Here is a 17,417-nt window from a genome sequence, read left to right as displayed (position 1 = left end):
AAAAACAATGACTTCTCGAATTTTGCATGCAAATGGATGGAAATAGAAAACACTATCCTGAGTGAGGTAACCCAGACCCAAAAAGAAGAACATGGTATGTACTCACTCATAATTGGTTTCTATCCATAAATAAAGGTCATTGAGTCTATAATTTGATATCTTAAAAAAGCTAAATTAGAAGGTGAACCCAAAGAAATCCATATAGCTATCCTCCTAGTTATGGGAAATAGACAAGGTTGCCGGGCAAAAAATTGGGATCTTGGGGGTGTGGTGGGAGGGGTATAAGGGGAGATGGGGAGAGAATAGTGAGAAGGGGAGGATGGGGGGAACTTGGGGAGGAAGGGGAGGCAGGGAGGATGCGGAAATTTTTTTTCAATAAAAAATAATTATAATAACTTCAGGTTAGAGCAGGTGCTTTAACAATAGCTCTAAGTTGAAAAAACCCAGGACTCAATCTAATTTTGCAAAGAAACATAGCTGAGTTATAGCTCCATTAGGTAGGATCAAAAATACAAAGCAACGCAATTGTTGCTAGCTGATATCCTTTCCTTGCAAGATTTGGTTGATGTTCAAAGGTGATGATTAATTCCATATTACTATTCCTGTCCTCGATATTCTAATAAAAGAACATATTGAAGATTAGGTATGCACCCTAAAGATTTAACATACAGCTGATTGAATTTAAACATAAAATCTTGAGTATCTGATTCCTTTAAGATTCCTTGTAAGATTGACTTTCAATATAAGTAATAGCCCTTTCTTTGTAACTGCAAAACACAACTTGCCAGTAAAATACCTCACTGAGGAGGATATTTTGCTTGCCTACATGGTAAACCTATGACAAGCTGCTTGGGCATGAATGTACATGGGTTCTTGGGTTAATTTGTTTTTCACCTGTAATACATAAAGTGTTTAGTCATGCAAGGGATATGGAAAACATGCTAATTTTTGATGTTTGTTTTGTGTTCATTGCAATAATTCGCTTGAAAAACAGAATGTAACTTTATTGTAATTCCAATATTACTTTAAAAAATTGCAGGGGTATATATGCTATAGAAAAAAATTATACAGTAGAAAGAACACAAAGAATGTAGATAATAGAGAATAAGGAAGGAAATCATCAAGAGAAAATGTGAGTACTATTTACCCTAATCTTCTTAGATAGAAAACTTTCTATTACATTCCAACTCTGTGGCTTCACTTTGAGCCCTACACTGTTGTAGACTGGTCCCCCAGGCAGCAAAAAAAGTACACAATAATTTATTTGGTACATAGCCCATTTGTTTATAATAGTCATAAATGTCTTTAATCTACTAAATGTTTGAACATTAAGCATATCTGTTTTCATTTTGGAATATTACTAACACGAGAAACTCCAGTGTCTCATATCCAATGTAAAGTACAAGGTACAAAAATATGACTCTTAGATTTTATTTTAGAAAAGAAGAAGTCTTTGGACAAAAATTTGAACAGTACTTCCACGATGATGGAGTGGGGCAAGAAATTGACTATAAAGACACATGAAGAAATTTTTATGTAATGGTCCATTTAATGATTATAGAGGCACATATATGACTATATACACTTACCACAATTTTTCATACTATTCAGGTAAAATGATTCTTTGACTTTATCTAAATTATCCCTCAATAAAACTGAATTGAGCAAGAGAAATAAAATCATTATCTATAACAAACACAGTATAAAACTGTGATAGTCTTTGAACAGATGTAACTGCTTCTACTTATAATATGTTTTAAAACTAAACTGATGTTGAAGCAACCCTCAATTTTTCAAAAATTTTCTGTAAAATAATTTATTATAAAATGTGGGACATTTAGTTTGTGTTGTCTGTCTCATTCACATTTGTAATGGAAAATAACTGAAAGTTGTGTTTTTGTGAAAAGGTAAGTGGTACGTACTCCCTAGGGGAAAAAAAATCCACAAATTCATGGATCTACTGAAATAATCCTGGAAAACTGTGTTCACTTGATGTTAAAGTATCTAATTTATCACAGTACATTTGAAGGCTAAATGCATTGCTATCTAATAAAAATAAGGTTATTGAGACCTTGTAAAATAGAAGGAATCAATTCTACAGTTCACTAGGTCATTCCAGGTCTTTCCTTCATGCAATACTTACTAATTTGTACTTTTAAAAGAGACATGATACTCAAGCATTGTATAAGTGTAATTTAAAATTTGACCCAAAATTCTTAAAGGGCAAAGTAAAGAAAAAATAGAATACTACTGTGAGGAAGCATACATCTTTTAAAGGCCTCTCAAAAAACTTGTATGTGTGTGTGTGTGTGTGTGTGTGTGTGTGTGTGTGTGTGTATGTGTGTGTGTGTGTACGCGTGCATGTGTTTGGTACAATAGAAACATGTAGGCATCGTCATGAGAAATTATTTTAAGAAAGTAGGGAGAGAAGTGGGTTTGGGTATAATAGATAGAAAAAGCTACTACTATGTGTTCCACGTTCTTGAGGCAGGGAAAGTCTTCTTCAGTTTCAGAGTTCTACTTAGCAACTTGAAAGTCCTAGAGAAAATTCAGTAGCAAGTGTGCAGGCTCTGGTTCCTTATTGTCTGTGCTTTTGTTAGTCTATTCAGGCAAGACAGACTGGGAAATGAGTGAATAGTAAGCAAAGAGTAAGACACTAGTAGCATACATATGATGATTGTGCTTGTTTTTTCTCCAAATAGACTTTTTTGGACAGACTATATATATAATATATTATATTATATATATATAATATTCTATATATATAATCTATATATAATAGATTCTCAATCAATTGTAGCATGTTTAATAAAATTCAGAGGCAAATGTTGGGCTTCAAGCTGAAGAACAGAAAAACAAAGATGCCAGCAACTGACTCTTACCTCGACCAGTCTGAAAATGATGATCCTGCCTCTAGGAAACCTCATAATGAGACTGAGACTGAGAGCTTTCTCCTCCCATCTTAGTTCTGGGACTAAGGGAGTACACCATTACTGCCTGGTTTGTATGGCAAGCTATTGTGGCTACTGGGATTAAAAGTGTGTCAGTGTGTCTACAGGAATTCAAGGTGTGTAATTGTAGCCTGGTCTGTAAGGCTGACCAGTGTGGCTGTTTTATTTTTCTGATCTTCAGGCAAGCTTTATTTATGAAAATACTAATGCAATACTGCTACAGTCAATCATTGTTTCTCCTTAGGTACATTGGTCTACAAGTTACACTTGCTCATCTTCTATGTATTCCATTTTATTTATGTTCTCAAACAGCTCCTATTCCTATTTGCTCATGTACTATGATCACTAATTAACGTGACCTTTATTAGATTACCTTATATTGTCTATCATACAATGATTAAGAAGCAAGGTTTAAGATTACGAACCTAAGTCTGAATCCTGACGCCATTGTTTATTATATAGCCAAGTAACTTATCCATTCTGAACCTGGAAACTATGTACAGTGTCTCAGGCCTAGAACTGTTATGAGGATATAAACTTGTTTTGTAAGGTTTGCTGTATATTGACAAATACTTGATAGGCACTGAAAGAATGTTAATGTGTTTTATTCTTACCACATTCCTTCAAATTTTGCCTTCAGTTATAGTAGGCAAATTCTCTCTTACTTATCTTACTCAAATTTGTATGAAAGAGAATTATGCTGGCCTCACTCTCATATCAGACAGCACAGATATAGATTACTGGCTAAGGCAGCAGTTCTCAACCTGTAGGTCACTGCCCCTTTTGGAGTTTAAACAACTCTTTAACAGAAGTTGCTTACGGTTCATAACAATGTTAAAATTACAATTATTAAGTAGCAATGAAAATAATTTTATGTTTGAGAGTTGCCACAACCTGAGAAATTGCATTAAAGGGTCAAAGCATTAGGAAGGTTGAGAACAACTACTCTTAAGATTACTTTTGTTCATCAAATGACTACTTTCAACTACATCACCATTGCCTAGATACTGAGTTTGGTTACAAAGTATACTATTTTAAGGTATCACAACATATAAAGGAGCCAGTCTACTGCAGAAGGTCATAACAGTATGGGATAATAAAACCTAGAATATTAATATTCCACAAAGAAACTGTTTGTCAACACAAATATTCATGGTTTTGAACCAATGTCCCTTTATCCCAGAAATGGTTGTACTACATGGCTACTTTTTATTTTCAAGAATCCATTAATGTAGATATCTTCTTCCCTGACCCTATACACTCACTTCCTCCATCTCCACCCTCCCACTCCCCCAAGCTCTCCCCAGTCTTTCCCTTCTCCCCTCTCTTTCCCCATCTCCCCTTCCCCCAACACCACCCACATCCCTACACCCACCCCCATGCTCCCAACTTTTCCCTGGCAATCTTGTTTGGTTACAGTTTCCAAGAGGATCTATATATGATTTTCTTTGGGTTCACCTTGTTGCTTGGCTTCTCTAGGCTGGTGAACTATGGGCTTAATGTTCTTTGGTTAGGGCTATAGTCCACTAATGAGTGAGTATATACCATATTCATCTTTTTGGGTCTGGGTTATCTCACTCAGGATAGTGTTTTCTATTTCCATCCATTTACATGCAAAAATTCAAGATGTCATTATTTTTTATGCTGAGTAGTACTCTAATGTATATATATTTCATACTTTATTTATCCATTCTTCCATTGAGGGGCATCTAGGTTGTTTCCAGGATCTGGCAATTACAAATAATGCTGCTATGAACATAGTTGAACAAATGTTTTTGTAGTATGATTGGGCATCTCTTGGGTATATTCCCAAGAGTGTGGTATTGCTGGAACCCAAGGCAGATTGATTCCCAATTTCCTGAGAAACCACCCCACTGATTTGCAAAGTGGTTGCACAAGTTTGCATTGCCACCAACAATGGATGAGTGTTCCCGTTACTCCACATCCTCTCCAGCATAGAATAGACTATCATTAGTGTTTTTTTTATTTTAGCCATTCTGACAGGTGTAAGATCGTATCTCAAATTTGTTTTGATTTGCATTTCTCTGATTTCTAAGGAGGTTGAACATGAGCTTAAGAGTCTTTTGGCCATTTTAACTTCATCTGCAGAAAATTCTCTTTTCAGTTCAGTACACCATTTTTTAGTTGGGTTAATTAGAATTTTCATGTCCAGTGTCTTGAGTTTTTTTTATATATTTTTGGATATCAGACCTTTGTCTGATACGGGGTTGGTGAAGAACTCCCATTCAGTAAGATGGCTATTTTTCTTAATGACAGTGTCTTTTGCTTTACAGGAGCTTCTCAGTTTCAGGAGGTCCCATTTATTGACTGTCGCTCTTGTTGTCTATCCTCCTGGGTTATACATAAGATGGTTTCCTGTGCTCATGTGTTGCAGTCTACTTCACACTTTCTCTTCTATCAAGTTCAGTGTGGTTAGATTTATATTGCAGTCTTTAGTCCATTTGGAATTGAGTTTTGTGCATGGTGATAGATAGGAATGTATTTTCATCCTTCTACAGGTTGACATCCCGTTATGCATTAAGGGAGCCATTTTAGGTTTGTCAAGAGACTTGGCTCTAGAGGGGATTCCAGGTGTCCACGGGGATGCCCCCAGCTAGGTGCTTGTGCAGCAGAGTAGAGGGTACCTGAACTGGCATTGCCCTACTATCACACTGATGGTTATCTCTAATATCACCATAGAATCTTTGTCCGGCGACAGATTGATACAGAGACAAAGTCCCTCATCAGAGCAACGGACTTAGCTCCCAAGGTCCAGCTGAAGAGCATAAGGATGGAGAAGATGAGCAAGGAAGTCTGGAATGCGAAGGGTTGGTCCACCCACTGAGACAGTGTGCTTGTTTTAATGGGAGCTCCCCAAATCCAGCTGGACTTGGACTGAATGAGCATGCAATCAAACCAGACTCTCTGAATATGGCTGAAAATGGGGGCTGACTGAGAAGCCATTGATAAAGTCAATGGGACTTTTTTCTACTGCATGTACTGGCTTTTTATGACCCTAGACTATTTGGATGCAAAGCTTCCTAGGCCTGGATGTGGGGGGGGTGGCCTTGGACTTCTCACAGGGCAAGATTCCCTGCCCTCTCTTAAAGTGGGAGGGGGAGGGAGGTGGGTGAGTGGGGGAGCTGGAGGGGAATAGGAGAAGGGGAGAAAGTGTATATTTTTGAATGGAAAAATAAATAATAATAAAAAATCTATTAATTACTTTTGTGTCAGTGTTCTTAAAGACATGACCGGAATAATTGTAGGAGAGGGAAAGAAGGTTTAGCTCATATTTTAATTGCTTCTCATCTGTCATAGTAGGAAGAGCATGTTAGAGCAGAACAGCTAGTAGGTTGAGATTCATGAAACAGAGGAAAGGGAAGCTCTCATCATGGTAGACTAAATTCAGAACAGAATAATAAGAAAAGAAAAATAAAAGACAAAACAGAGCCCCTAAAGAACACCACAGAATTTTACTTGCTCTAAGGAGGCCTGAACTTCCATCGTTCCAAAACCAATTAAATTCTATTCAAGGGTTTCATCCATCACTAGATTAAACCACATATTATGTGAGACCTCTTATGACATGAATGTCCTTGAAAACACTCCCACAAACAAACTTAGAGGCTTGTTGTTACTAATGTCTTAATTTTTTTCTTAAATACTCTTGTCAACAATCAAAATGGGTGATTGCAATAAGCTTGGCCGGTTGTGTAAATCTATATTGTAGTTAAGGTCATTTAAATATTTTCTGTTGTGGTATGACTAAGATCATCTATACAATGTTTAGCACTAGAATTAAAATATAAGTTTAGAAATACTAAATGAAATTGTTTATAGAAAATTGTCTGCATACCAACCTCTGACATGGCAGTAAGAAAAGTAAATGCAAACTGTGTGGTTAAATCTTTCTGGAGGCAAATTAAATCTCCTTGGAGTGAGACAGCTCAGTTTAGAATGAAGTCATCTGTAAAGAGTTCTGTGAAGTTGATGTGTATGTTATTTATAAAGCAATTCCATGATGTTTACTGACAGTCTAATTAGAAGAATGGTACTCTTGCCTCTCATCCATTCTGACTCAACCCACACTTTTATCTAACCATCTGGCTAAATAGAAAAACTGTCTACTACTCTTCTAACCATTCATGGTTCTATCTGGTATACACCTTTTTGTCAAATTTTTGCCTGCTCTGTTGGAATAATCTGTTTGTTCTTGGTTTGTCTATTTTAAAAGTTGTTAGTTCTGGTGTGGTGGCATGTGCCTGTAATCCCAGAACTCAGGATTCAGTAGTTTGGGATACCTGAGACCTGTCACAGAAAAAACAAAAACTATTTGTAGCATTTTATAATTCATCTAGTAAAAGGCAGATATAAGGTACTCAGTCCATTTATTCAATTCATCATGCAAATAGTTTGACATTTCCTAATTATGCTCTACCTCATTTCCAGCATTAGTTGCTCAATGTATCAGAAAACATATACCTATTTTGAAAAGAAAATTCTGCTGAAAAGAGCCATACAAATAATTAAAATACAAGGTCTAACACACTGATAAAAATTTAATTAAAATCAACAATAAAGAAAGATCCTTTTATTTTTAAGGTATGGATGTATTCCTAATATTACAAAGCATTTCATGATTCTACATCATTGTTCAGAATGGAAACTTGGTGTCTCAAACCATCCATATGCATCAGGGAGGGAGATAATTCTAATGATGACCAGTACTCTTGAGTCACAGCATAAATTATATCAAATTATTAGAACAGATTTAGAAACCTGAATATCAAAATAGCAGAGAATTTCTGGGAAAGATGGGAGATATGGCCAAGTAAAACACCTGACCAGGTGAAAGATATTTTCCCACAAGGACGTCAGAAGAAAGTAGGGATTGCCAGAAATCAAGTCCTCATTCAGAGGCAAAACACCAGATGACAAAAATAAAGCAAAACAAAAAACAGATGAAAATATTGAGTAGTAGAATTGAAAAACTTGTACCAAATTAATCTTTTGAAAATATTTTAAGTCATTATTTGCCATCAGACAAGAAATATACAAAATGCCTAAATAGGACAGAAGTCAGATAATTGGTAATTTTGTCTGATGCCAAAAAGGAAAATTAGGGTTCAGGGAGTCTATAATAGTACCACAAGGATTACTGCATAATGTTGTCCATGTCAGTACTGCAATGTTGAATTATACTACTTAAAGATGGTTCCAAATACTAGAGAAGGCCCTAGAAAGCTTGGTCATGCATTCATTTTTAGTTGCCACGTAGATTACATGGCAGAAAGGACAAGGGCTGGGATCACAAGGGAATGGTTTTTAATGAACTGGTACTCCACACATCAAAACATTTATATAGATTCCCTAGTTGTCTAGTAGTTTAAATTTAGATTTTAGAAGCAGAGCTTTGATGATTAAAAAGTGATCTCATTCATTAACAATCTTTTGGTTAAGTAATGAGAATAAAGTGAAGTTATTAGAATGTGGAGGAACAGCCAACCTACTTATCGAATGTATCTACTTCCTCCATCTTTTGGTTTGTCATCAGTGAAATGAGAAAAAAAATCTCCCTTGTGAGGATTTTGTGATGGTGAAATGAATCATGAATATTTTTTAGTGTCATAGTTGCCACAGAGAAATTGTACAGTTGCCACTATGAAATCGTGTTATACTAGAGTGGAATCAAGTAAGTTGTCATCTTATTTCCTTGTTTTATGTAGGAAAAGATTTAGATGGAGAAACACTTCCAATTTCCCCAAAGTTGTCTAATAATTTCCTTGTAAACTCAACAGAGGAACACTGATTTATTGTTTCTTGACTCGATATTTTACACTAGAAATTGTACCATCTCTTTTATGTTTTTATACAAAAATTGACTGTATATTTTATTTATATATTACATTGTTCAGTTCTGTGTTCCTCTTAATATCTCTAATAGAGCACATAGTAGTAGTGAAAAAAGAAATGGCTAATGTAAAGTAAGATTTCCTACATAAAGAATGCATCCTATAAAGATAGACTATAAAGATAAACTTAGACTCAAAAGGCATGGTGTTCAAACTAAAAATTATACAATATTAGAGAAAAAACTATGAATTTGAAAAGCAATTATTAAGAATGACATTATTTTCTTTTTATTGCTTTTGTTGTTTCAAAAGTTATTTCCCAGATAATCTCCCACTAACTTTAACCTCTAGAAATCCTTATAGAGAAGTAAACAACCAACATCAATGGTTTTGCCTGGGAATCTTTAACATGCAATCATTTGTGAATCTGTATTCTGTATTCCTCTAACTGACTCGTTCAATGTTGTTTAAAAAGAGTAATACTAAGTAAATCTCCACAGCACCAAGATCACTATCACCAGATTGCCACAATTCCTGACTGCTGTTGACAGTAAGTCCACACTTAAAGAAAATTCATAGAGTTTGAGTCTATTGTTTTTCATCTACTTATCCCAAGTCAATAAAAAGGTGTGTATAAAGAGACATAAAAAGAAAATACTTGTCCTATATTTTAGCACTCTCTTTCCCCTGCCTTCTTACCAGTTTGTAGATAAATAAGTAAGTAGTTTTATTTATGGAATTTAAGATATTGCTCCATGGTTTGTTAGTATGTGTCTGTGATAGCTTTCCAAATAAATAAATTCCTATTTGTAAGACACCACACTATCTTCTGCCTTTCAGGAGACAGGAAAACAAAAACACTAAGAATCTAAAAGGAAACAAGTTTGTCATGGAACTCTTCCAGAAACAGTAACCTTTCTTAATATGCTATTGATTTTCTAAACAGTTAAGTATGTTTTTTAATAGTAATAACCTACATGATACCACTCATTACATCAGTTAATGCCCAGTTTATTAGAACATTGACTCTTGTGTTTTACAAAAAAAGTGTGTGTGACACAGAGAGAGATTTGTAATAAGAACTTTTCAAGAAAACATTAATTACCGATTTTTAAAAGCTATAGCAGAACTCTGCAGTGCAGTCCTACTCCTTTTACTTCCTGCATGAAATAAGACAGTTGAATCTTCCCGCGTCAAATAGTACAGTTGTATGCAAATGCAAAGACTTCTTTCTATTTAGTAAGTGAATCTACAAAAGCATTTAATAATCAATTAAAAATCACTAATAGAAAATTGTTATGTGCTTCTATTTGTGTATTTCTATATCTATATATGTGTGAGGCAATGTATGTTCTGTGGAGTAATTTTGCATAGAATAAGGAAATGAATCCTAAACTAGGAAAAAATATTGATGATCCATTTTTTCAAAGTAAAATTTATGTTTATTCTTGATGTGGGAGTGATTTCTTATTAATAAAGAAACTGCTTGGCCCTCTGATAGGGTAGAATTTAGATAGGTGGAGTAAACAGAACAGAATGCTGGGAGAAAGGTTGAGTCAGGGAGTCGCCATGATTGTCCCACTCCAGACAGACGCAGGTTAAGATCTTTCCTGGTAAGCCATCTCATGGGCTACAAAGATTAATATAAATGGGTTAGATTAATATGTAAGAGCTAGCCAATAAGAGGCTGGAACTAATGGGGCCAGACAGTATTTAAAAGAATACAGTTTCCGTGTAATTATTTCGGGTATAAAGCTAGCCGTGCAGGCGGCTGGGTGCTGGGGACGCAGCTCCGCCGCTCCTAATTCAACATATTCTCTTACAGGAAAGTTTTGGAATATGCAGGCTCCTGGATATTGGTGTCTATAGGCGATGATTTTGAATCCCACTGCTTCTTTATGGTCTTGGAGGAGTTATTTGATCTCTCTATTCTTAAATTTTCCCCATCTATCTACTTTTTAGACTGTTAGATTTTCAATATATATTAATATATTTCTTTTAGATAATTAAGGATAAGGATGCTATACACCATTTCAGAGAAGTTTAAAAGTGCTGAGAATTTTCTTTTAGTTTCAATGAGTAATTTCTTAATACTCTTATATTTTTATTCAGTGTTTGCAAATTTCATACATGTATATGTTTTGATCAAATCTATTCCTACTTTTTCTCCTCCAGCTTCTTCCATATCTAATACTGTAAACAGAGACAGTTCATTCATTTTCCAGGAATCCAGACCTGAACAATCACACAAAACTATATTATTTACAGCACTGTTTGGTCAATGGCTTAGACATATTCCTAGCTAGCTCTTGCATCTTAAATTAATCCATTTCTATTATTTTATATTTTACCACAAGGCTTGTGGTTTGTTATCTCTTCCTTCTTGGATGGCTACATGGCATGTCCCTCACTCTGCCATTTCCTCCTCTATGTCTGCTTGGATTTCTGACCTAGCTATACTATGTCCTGCCATAGGCCACCATAGCTTCTTTGTTAACCAATGGTAATAAAATATATTCATAGCATGCAGTGGGGAATCCTACATCATACTACCACATTTTCTCTCAACTTCATGTCAACATTTTTAAACAAGTTGAGTTCACTTATATGCTAATCATTGAAGAATGGGCAGTATATCAAGGGTAATATCACTTAAGAAACCTCACTTTGACACTTCAGCTGCCATCAGTTACAAGTATCTCCCCAGAAAAGGCTGACCTTTATACTATTCTGAGTAAGAAGCGTATAAATGTTTGCCATATTTCTTTGTATATATAACTTTACATAATTTATTTTACATAACATATAAAAGAAAATCATGATAATTTGATTGGTCTGCATAAAACAACGGTAATATTAGTGGCAAACTATCAAGGAAAGTCAATATCACAGCTGCCTGAATTTGTAATACTGGATGACACAATTTAGTATCCAGTCCAGCATTGTCAATTCCAAAATATCTAAAAGAATTAAAAACATATTTCTATTTATTGACTCTTATAAACATGCTCCCATCAGAAATATTCATGATAATAACAAAAATCCACATAACTGGAAAACAACACATAAGTGCTTAAACAGAAAGGATAAAAGCACTACTGCTTATAAAGGTCAGTGTTTGCAAAGAACTACTGGTTACTGTGTGCTAAAACATAGATGACTCCTTAGGAAAACATACCTCAGTGAAAGTAGATAGAAATGCAATAAAAATTTTCATTGAATAATTTCTTTTACGTAAATTATCAAGAAAATAAAAACACATTAAGACAAAAATATATTAGTCCTTTCTCAGTAATTAGGGTAGGATTCAGAAGTGAGTGTAAACTGGAAATTTGAGATTGGGTTTGTATTTCTATAATTTACTAAAAATGTTTTAGTTGTAAATTTGAAGGAAGAATATATAGTATGTGGATATATTTTAAAATATTTTAAATAATATATGAGCTTCCACTATGGATTCCAGTTATTCAGATCATAGATTTTCAAGCATTCTTCTTCATTTTGACTTCTAAATATTAATAATGATATGCCAACTTGTTTTACAAAGGCCTGAGTTTTAGTTCCTTGCAATTTGTGGTGAGAGATGCCTTCCAAACACCCAGTTCTAATAGACTCTGATGAACATAGCATGTTTGTGTACTTCACTGGAAGATTTGTTGGCAGGTCCATGCTGCTGCTCTGGGTGATCTGATGATGGATAATGATCACACTTCCATGTAGGGTTTCATTGACTACATAGACTATTACCTTCTCTGGAAGAAAAGATATGCAATATGTATTCGAAGTAGGAGAAAAGACCCTTCCACACTTATTACCACACTTTACAGTCATCGAGGACTTTAGTGACAATATTCATGGTACTGCCATGAATGTGGGACTGTTCTGAAGGTCAATGCTGAACTATTTGTAAGATGAAGTAGATTTCTACTTCTGAGTGTGAGGGCCAAGACAATGGCATCACTAGATGAGCTCAGTTTAACCAAGACTTGTTTAAGAAAGCAGCATAACACATGAATGAGTGTTGAAGCAGACAAAGTCAAAAGTGAAGTGTACTGACATGGGGCCAGTCATGTCAAGGACTCCCAACATAAATGGAGACTGCTTGTTCTTTTCCCGGCCACTCAGACCTGAATAATCACATAGAAACTATATTAATTACAAAACTATTTGGCCAATAACTTAAGCATATTTCTAGTTAACTCTTATATCTTATATTAACCAATTTCTATTAATCTGTGTATTGCCACAAGGCTGTGGCCTACCAGTAAGTTTCTGGCTGGTGGCTGGCATCTTTCCCCTTTGGCAGCTACATGACGTCTCTTCAACTCTACCTACTTTGTCTCTATATCTTTGTTTAGATTTCCCATGTGGCTGTACTCTACTAAGCCATTGGCCCAGACAACTTCTTTAATAACAAATGGTAACAAAACATATTCATAGCATATAGAAGGGAATCCCACATCACCCCAAAGCCTAAGATCCATGATAATGGCATTCTTTCCCTGGAATAAGCTCAGGAAATTGGCCAACCTTATCCTGGTCCAAATATGAATGTTGACTGTTTGTACATAAAACAGAATCTTCAGCTTCCACCTCTAAAATGATGGCAACTTGAGGCTGTTCTTGTACAGAGACTGTCTAACTCTTCCTGCTTGCACTATCCAAAATAAACTTGCTGAATTTCTGGGTCGTGTAGTAGGTACCGTCTATCAGAGCAAGCATGGCCTATTCAATCCTAGCTTTTCTGAATATATGTCTGCCATTTAGGGACTATCATTTCTTCATCCCTCTTTCATCACCTCTGCTAGGTTTCCAGGGCTAAGCTACACAAGACGCAGCAAATAGGGAGTTGATTTACCTGGAAAAGAACTACTGAGACAAAATGAGCATTTTCAGGCTAACAATGGCTGAGAAGGTCAATGTGAAGGTAAAGATGATCTAGGCATCTAGACACTCAAGACCTGAGACATATAGGAAATCAATATGGAGTAAAAAATGATGAACTGAGAATTCATTCAAAACCTTAGATGGAGACAAGAAAATAAAAAAATCCAATAGAATTATCAAATGAAGTGGAGAGAGAATTGTATTTGTTAGAAATTAAATAACAGGATGAGCAAGTGGATAGTTTATATCCAAAGCTTGATTGCATTCTACTTACTTTACACTTTAAGTATTCTCCTATTGAAATATTAATGCAGAGGGAAGATATTATCTCAGAATACATCTTTTTATCACATAAACAGAGTAAACAATTAAAAACCTATGTGGAAAAGTCTCTGAGTTGATTCTAAAATGAAAATTGAGGCCGGGCAGTGGTGGCGCACGCCTTTAATCCCAGCACTCGGGAGGCAGAGGCAGGCGGATCTCTATGAGTTCGAGACCAGCCTGGTCTACAAGAGCTAGTTACAGGACAGGCTCCAAAGCCACAGAGAAACCCTGTCTCGAAAAAACAAAAACAAAAACAAAAAAATAAAATAAAATAAAATGAAAATTGAGTCTTTATCAATTAGATGGAAGTGATCTAGCAAAAATTGTAGTACCTTTTAGTAATGACAAAATTGACAGATTATGGGCAGAAAGAGAACCTTGGCAAAGACCTTTCAGTAATTTTTGGGAGAGATTAACCATAAATATCCCAAAAGCAAGAGAATTCCTTTTGTAAAGAAAATTAACCTGATACTTGTTTACATTGTATGGGAAACACTAATATCTGAGACCCAAACATTTTATACTGATGCAAATAAATCAGGAAAGGCATGTTACAAATCAGAAATTTTAAGTAAAGTTGATCAAAGCTGTTATAGTTCTGTTCAAAAGTCAGAATTATGTGCTATCTTCATGGAATTAATAGATTTTATTGAACCTCTTAGCATAGTTACCGATTTGCAAAATGCAGAAAGAGTTATTTTGCATATTGAAACTGGTGAATTTATACTGGATGATATAGAATTGATTTTATTATTTATTCAGTTACAAGAAATAATCAGGAATAGGAATCATATATATGTGTGTGTGTGTGTGTGTGTGTGTGTATGTATATGACACATCTGGACCCATATGGATCTGCCAGGCCCCCCGCTAGCATGAGGTAAAGAAGAAACTGAGTAACTATTAATAGAAAATGTTCTGGATGCCTCAGAATTTCATAAAAAACAACACATCATGTCAATAATAAATGTTTAAAAAAAGGTTTTTCCATCACTTGACAATAGCACAAGGGAATAGCTTACTTTTACTTTATACAGCCAAACTCAGCTAGCTTCAGGGAGTAACCCAAAGGGTACTCAATGAAATGAAATCTGTCAGGTGGATACTTAATTATTTTTAGAATTTGAAAAATTAAAATATTAATATATGTACACCACACCATTGATACATATTCTGGATTTTAATGGGTAACTGCTCTGAGCTCTGAAAAGTCTGATTCTGTATTCACACATTTGCTAGAACTTATGGCTGTTATAGGTATACCTGTACAAATTATGACTGACAATGCTACACTATATATGTCTAATAAAATGAGACAGATTTTTGCTTGTTACAATATAAAGCATATTACAGGTATACCACACAATTATACAGGACACGCCGTCATAGAAAGATCAAATCAAACTCAAAATAATATGATAAATAAACAGAAAGGGGTAATAAAGATTCCCAGAAATATATTGCATAATGCTTTATTAACTTTGACTTTTCTAAATGCTGATGAAAAGGGAACAACAGCTGTGGAGGAACATTGGATAGTTAAAAAAATTCTATGGAACTGAATCAGGTGATATACTTTAACAATATATTGATGTCAGAATGAGAACCAGGACATGTGTTACATTGGGAAAGTGGTTTTGCTTTTGATTCTACAGGAGAAGAAAAGCAGTGGACACCATGAAAATTGATAAAGATTAGATTTTAACAGGAGAGATTTCTTGATTATAAGAGGTGATAGTTCATCAAACAGTGTGACCATTCAATTTAAACTAACTTTTACAACTAACAAATGCTTCTCATTTGATAAGATATAACTTGGCAAAAGGGTAAAATTCTCAAAATGAGGTTTGGGGGAGGGTTTTGTTTTTATCTTTTCAGAAGAATCGAGGCATCGAGCTAAGAAATATAAAGACCACTGGACAAATGAGACACCTGATGAAAAGGACAAATCATCCAAGCAAAATGTCCCAAAAAAAGAGTAAATTGACCTATTGATATATCACATTTTCAACAGAATAAAATTTCATAAATCTTCCAATGTTTGTTTATGCTGTTCTCTACAGACATATAATGCAAATGGTCTTTTTGTAGTCCCAGTCCAATTAAAAATTAAAACTGGCTTTGGAGTTGGGGTATAGCTCTCTCATTCGCCAACCCCAAGCATTCTTATTAAAGTAAAATCCAAAATCTCTGTCTTATGTCAGAAAAGCCACCTGATGTGGGCCAGAAGAAAAATAAAAATTACAGGACTGTTTTATTGACACTAATATCATTATCCTTTGGTTTTATGCACTACTATAATAGTGACACAAAGCCTATGCGACTAACCAACCATTATCTGATTGGATTTAAGGTTCACTTTATGAGATGGAACCCATCACCAACCCTGCTTATGTTGCTACGAACCAGAGACAAGACATGGCAGAGACCTACAGAAACACCCCACAATATCATTCTGCTTAAGGAAAGTAGCCATAAAATGACTCTTAACAGAATTCTGCTAAACTCATAGATCTGTGTTCTTCTCAGTCAGTATAAGATATGCTTCCTTTTGCAATAGATTAGAACAAAATAAAGAGACTAACAACTGACACTATGCAGAGAGAGAGAAAGAGGGAGGGAGGGAGGGAGGGAGGGGGAGAGAAAGAGGGAGAGGGAGAGGGAGAGAGAGAGAGAGAGAGAGAGAGAGAGAGAGAGAAGAGAAGAGAAGAGAAATCAAAACGTCCAATTCTAGACAAGATGTCTCCACTAAATCTCTCTCCTCAAGTCTCAGGGAACCATTCTGAAGAGGAGGAAGAAACATTCTAAGAATCATATGGGATTGGGAACAACAAGGAAATAAGATCCTCTAAACACAGCAGGACTAACACACACATGAACTCAGAGACTGTGGCAGAAAACACAGGGCTTGCATGGGTCTGTACAAGATGATACTTTAGCACTGAGAGGAAAAGTGGAAAAAAGACCTCATCCCTAACCCTGAAAATATCTTCACTTGACAACCATTAGCAAGTGAAAAATAAGTAATTTGCAATAGATTCTGAATGAGGATACAAACCACTCTTAAGTCCAGGCCCCATTTCAAAAAGTAGATGGCCAATAGCAAACAAGCTCAATGTCATATTTGGAGGTTATTTGTTTCAGGTCTTGAGCACTTTTATTTATTTCCTTCAATTGTTTTCTGTTTTCTTTGTTTTTAGTGTCTTTTTTTTATTAGATTTACTCATTTCCACCAACTTTTGTCTGTCTTTTCCTTGATTTTTAAAGGGAATTTATCAATTTCGTCAAGTACCTCTATCATCTTCATAAAGTTGTTTTAAGGTCTTGTACTTCAGCTGTGTTAGAATATTCAGGATAGCCCCTTGCCCCGTCCACCCTTTTGTCACCAGATCATTGGGCTACC

The sequence above is a fragment of the Microtus ochrogaster genome, unplaced genomic scaffold (genome assembly GCF_000317375.1).
Source record: "Microtus ochrogaster isolate Prairie Vole_2 unplaced genomic scaffold, MicOch1.0 UNK64, whole genome shotgun sequence".
NCBI lineage: Eukaryota > Metazoa > Chordata > Mammalia > Rodentia > Cricetidae > Microtus > Microtus ochrogaster.
Note: the sequence above shows the minus strand (reverse complement) of the source record.